The sequence below is a fragment of the Jaculus jaculus genome, chromosome 5 (assembly GCF_020740685.1).
Source record: "Jaculus jaculus isolate mJacJac1 chromosome 5, mJacJac1.mat.Y.cur, whole genome shotgun sequence".
Classification (NCBI taxonomy): domain Eukaryota; kingdom Metazoa; phylum Chordata; class Mammalia; order Rodentia; family Dipodidae; genus Jaculus; species Jaculus jaculus.
In genome coordinates this window covers 131,359,285-131,365,191 of record NC_059106.1, presented here as the reverse complement: position 1 = coordinate 131,365,191, position 5,907 = coordinate 131,359,285, and positions in this window count along the sequence as shown.

Sequence of the window (5,907 nt, the reverse complement as noted above, 5' to 3'; positions counted from 1 at the left end):
AGCCAGTTTCCCCATGCCAGTGTTTGGCACACTCTCCTGCTATGGTCCACCTTATGTTGGCCAGGGGGTGATGTCCACCCTCTGCTCATGCCATCGTTTTCCCCTGTCATCAGGGAGCTTCCCCTCAAGCTTGTAAGCCAAAATAAAACTCTTTTTCCCAGAAGCTGCTCTTAGTTGGGTGATTTCTACCAGCAATGTGAACCTGACTGCAACAGGCAGGGATTAAATCAAACTTCACAGTTATTACCCTAAACATTAATGGCCCTAATTCACCCATCAAGAGGCATAAGCTTACAGGGTGGATTAGAAAATTAGACCCCTCAATCTGCTGTCTTTAAGAAACCTACCTCACCACTAAAGACAGACACCTCCTCAGGGTGAAAGGGTAGAAAATGACATTCCGAGCCAACAGAAATAAGAAATAAGCAGGCATAGCTACACTAATATTGGATAAAATAGACTTCAATCCAAAAGTAATCAAAACAGACAAAGAAGGTCACTTTTTACTTATCAAGGGAACAATTCAACAAGAGGACATCACAATCATCAATCTTTATGTACCAAACACAGATGCACCACAATTCATAAAACAAAACCGACTTGACAACAAAACATAAATAAACACCAACACCATCGTAGTTGGGGACTTCAATACTACAATATCACCAATACATAGATCATCCAGCAGAAAAAATAACAGGGAAGTAAGAGAGGTCAACAAACCCTGTAGGTCAATGAGACTTAATGGACATCTACAGAACATTCTACACAAAATCCACAGATTACATATTCTTCTCATCAGCCCATGGAACCTTCTCTAAATAGATCATATACTGGGCCATAAAGCCTGCCTCTGTATACTTTGGAATATCAACATGATTTCCTGCATGGTATCAAATCACAATGATATATTGCTAGAAACTAACAACGAAAGATGTGCCAGGAATCCCACGAGCTCATGGAAACTGAACAACACAATTTTAAACAATAAATGAGTAGTGGAAAAAATAAAAATTGAAATTGCAAAGTTTCTAGAAATAAATGACATTGAGAACACAACGTACCAAAACTTATGGGACACAATGAAGACAATCCTCAGGGGAAAATTCATAGCACTAAATGTCTTCATAACAAAGCCAGAGAGATCCCAAATCAATAACCTAACCATCCACCTAAAGGCATTGGAAAAACAAGAAGAATACCACCCAAAAAGCTCTAGACATAAAGAAATAATTAAGATCAGAGCAGAAATTAATGAATTGGAAACTAAGAAAACAATTAAAATTGATGAAACAAAGAACTGTTTCTTTGAAAAAATAAACAAGATTGATTAAGCCCCTGGCCAATTTGATCAAGAAAGAGAGAGAGAGGGCTGGAGAGATGGCATAGCGGTTAAGCGCTTGCCTGTGAAGCATAAGGACCCCGGTTCGAGGCTCGATTCCCCAGGTCCCACGTTAGCCAGATGCACAAGGGGGCGCACGCATCTGGAGTTCGTTTGCAGAGGCTGGAAGCCCTGGCGTGCCCATTCTCTCTCTCTCCCTCTACCTGTCTTTCTCTCTGTGTCTGTTGCTCTCAAATAAATAAATAAATAAATACATACATACATACATACATACATACATACATACATAAATTTTAAAAAGAGATAGAGGAGAGGACTGTTTAAAAAAAAAGAAAGAGAGAGAGAGAGAGAGAAAAGAACCAGACACTTCAAATTAACAAAATTAGAAATGAAAAAGGAGAGATTATAACAGACAAATTGAAATTGCAAGAATCTTCAGGACTTATTTCAAAAATCTCTACTACACAAAACTGGAAAATATGGAGGAAATGGATGAATTCTTGGACAAATACCACCTATCAAAACTAAACTCAGAGCAGATAAATCTCCTAAACAAATCTATCACACCCATCTAGATTAAAAAGGTAATAAAAAACCTCCCCCAAAAGAAGAGTTCAGGATCAGGTGGCTTCTCAGCTGAGTTCTATCAAACCTTCATGGAATAACTGAAACCAATTTTTCTCAAACAATGGGAGAACAGGGGAAGCACCCCAACTCCTTCTATGAAGCTACTTTTACCCTAATACCAAAACCAGGGAGAGATGCCACAAGAAAAGAAAACTACAGGCTTATTTCCCTGATGAACTTAAGCGCAACAATCCTGATCAAAATCCTTGCAAACCAAATTCAATAACACATCAAAAGCACTATCTGCCTTCACCAAGTGGCTTCATCTCATTAACATAGGAGTGTTTCAACATACAGAAAGCAGTCTTATTTTTTTTAATCACATCGTGTTTCTACATGTGTGTCCAAGCTTAAATGAAGCTAAGCACTAGGTCTTTAGTCTGAAGCCTTCTGTATCACATGATAAGAGAAAGTTGTTATGTCTTTTGTTCTGTTAATATATTCTGGTTTATTTATTTATTTTTTTTGAGGTAGGGTCTCCCTGTAGCCCAGGCTGACCTGGAATTCACTCTGTATTCTCAGGGTGGCCTCGAACTGATGGCAATCCTCCTACCTGCCTCCTGAGTGCTGGGATTAAAGGCATGTGCCACCATGCCCAGCTTGTTTATTGATTTATTTTTTTAAATTGACTCAAGCATTATAACTTCAGAAGTAAAGTTTGAATTCCTCTACACTTTCGTATTTTAGAAAGACCAGCTGACATCAACTCTACAAGAGTATTTTAGGCAAGAGAAAAATAAAATTGTGAGAAATAATAGTGGTCAACTGAATGTGCTTGACAATAGGAGAAACATAGTTCACACACACACACACACACACACACACACACACACACACACACACAATGTTGTTTTGCTCAACTGAACGTAGAGCTGCTTCCACCTGCAGACCAGAAACCCAACTGCAGTGTTTCCAGTTCTGCAACACTTCCTTCCACAGACCAGCAGCGGCCTGCATGGAAGGCTGTGGGTGTCAGTCCCCGGTCACCAGGTGGCTCTAAAACCTCAGCCAGGATTCACACAAACACTATGAGTGGGAACACAAGGTGGAGTGATCAACTGAATTGTTGTTCTTCAGGATTATGTAGAGCACACAGCTTTGGAACTGCAAAGATGATTGTGTCACTGGTTGCCTGATAAACTGGGTATTGCAGAAAAAATCCAGTTTTTGCATTAAAAAATCCATTATTGCAAAATGTGGGGTCTCTAAGGATTATATCAAATTGAATAGATGCATCTGTGAGAACTTACCATGTTCCAGGCAGAATTATTATTGTGTGGGTGTCACTGTAGAAAAAAAACAAATATGACTTTCTTCATAGAGCTTAGATGAGAAAATGCATTTGAAAACATTTTTGTAAACCTTACTGAGTCATTGACATAATGATAATGTACATCGGATTTACAAGAAATTGTGAAACTGCATATTGTCAACAAGTGTGCATGTATAACTGTTAACAAGGAATGATGTTAAAAACTCAAAGATTTTGTCTGTTACCTGTCTGTTACCTTTCAGTGTCCCATCCTGGCCTGCTTAATGTGGAGGAAACTTTACAAGGACTTGGACCAGGCCTTCCATGTTCATTCTCCCTACGGCTCAAGGAACTGGTGCTATACTATACTCAGAGTACAGTTTCTATCGTGTGTGCTGGGCTCAGGGGAACTAAACTGGCTGAGTTGATACAGCTATGTGATGGACCCTAGACCATAGTAGGAGTGACAGAGATTTGTCTAGATAGACTGATGATATATCTTGTATCGGCCACACTCCATCTTCCCAGCTCCTGATATTTTCTTCCTCCTTAGAAGTTCATGTACACCCCACCTATGAAATGTTTGCTGCTCAGCCAGTCCACATGGTCTTTTCATTCTGTGAGCGTCTACCATGGTTCTTTCTTACCCACCAAACTTAACAACTAAGCATTATATTTTATTCTAAATGCTGTTTGGTTTACTTTCTGTTGATATATTTACCAATGTCAAATTCAAACTATAGTACTGTGTAATTAAATACAAATTTTTTATTTAATTGAAATTAGACTAGATATATGAATTTCTAAATTTAACATCTGGCTGGACAGTGTTCTATTAAGTCATTGAATGTGTTTCCTTTGTTTTGTGTTAATATATATTGATGCCTGATTTAAAGAAACAAATAAACTTCAAGTACAGTTTTATGTTCATCTGGATAAGTCTCTATCCCTAACCATATACAATTGCCAGTAAATATAATAGTAATATATGGAAGTTACGCTCAAGCCCACTCCATGGGAGGGAATACATCCCTCACACTGAAAACTTAAAACAGGGGTAGTCATGAGCCCTAGGGGTGTAACATCTGCTGCATCTGCTGCTGTCTGGCTAAATGTATATACTATGCTTATCAAACTGCCCAGTAAGCACTACTCTTAATGTGCATACCTTTATATTAATGCTACTCTCACTTTTCGTAGAGAATATTCTCTTTTCAGATGGCAGTGACCTTGGGATTACTCAGAAGGCATCATGGTGCTGGAAAAAAGTGACCAGAGTCCTCAGCACTGCAATATCTCTATCACACCTTCCAAGACTCAGGGTCTATTACGGAAGAGGTGGCAGAAAGAATGTAAGAGCCAAAGGAAGGGTAGGACTCCTTACAACATGCTTCCCCCAGACACAAAATGGCCTGGATATCCATGACCTCACAGTGCCTGACACTACCTACACAAGACCATCATAAGAGGAGGAAAAGATCATGACATCAAAATAAAAGAGAGACTGATTGAGATGGGGAGAATGGAGTTTTAAAGGGGAAAGTGGGGGAGGGAGGATATTTCCATGAGATATTTGTTTATAATCATGGAAGTTGAAGGAAGTTACACTCAAGAATCTTCTTGTGGAACAAAATCTGATTTTCAGAAATATCTGTGTACGTGTATGACTTTGCACATGGAGATGATTAATGTTTCAGTTTTTTTTTTTTTTTTTTTTTTTGCCCTGTCCATTAATTCTGATATTTGGCTTTGGGTTCTGCTATTGGCATTAGTCAAGGAAACGTTGGTGTCTCTCAAAAATGCAGATGATGATACCTGTGCTAGAGCTTTGAGTGTGTCCTGAAGTCTGTGACTCTGAAAAGCCATGTACTAGCTATTCTAATCTTTTCTCGTGTGTTCTTGTGAGCTAGTCTTCTCAGGCATGGTCATCTGTCTCAGAAAAGAAGTCCTACCAAACAGGAACATATGAGCTCCTGGCCTTCACGCCCAGTGTCCTGAATCCTGCTGGCTGAGTGTGGTGCTCCTTGGTCTGTATTTACAGAAAGTGGCCCCGGAGATTCCAGTGCTCACTCAAGCTGAAGAACCACTGCCCCAGGGTGCACAGTTAGCAGGAAAAACCCACTGTGAAACCTCCCTGGCAGGAAGCTAGCAGCTAAGTCCAGGACTTTCCTGTAATGGGCGTGTGTTTTTGGCATCAGTTTGCTCCCTCAGATCAGCAGAGCATGAGCATTTTTGATTTTAGGGCATAAGGAAAGATTCACTGTGACTCACCAAAGCAGCATGCATGTTGCAGGTGACTTACACAATAGGGAGTGCCTCCCTTTTCAACTATTAAGTAAAATAAGTCAAATCCAATAATGAGAATAAAGACATGTAGGGCTGGAGAGATGGCTTAGCGGTTAAGGCGTTTGCCTGCAAAGCCAAAGGATCCTGGTTCAACTCTCCAGGATCCACGTAAGCCAGATGTACAAGGTGGCACATACATCTGGAATTTCTTTGCAGTGGCTGGAGGTCCTGATGTGCCCTCTTTCTCTCCCTCTCTCTCTCTCTCTCTCTCTAGTAAATAAATAAGTAATTTTTAAAAAATATAAAAAAGAATAAAGGCATCTATATTTCCTTAACAAATGAGTGAATGTTACTAATTCGATATCTTTATTTATGACAACAATCAATTCTATAATCTCTA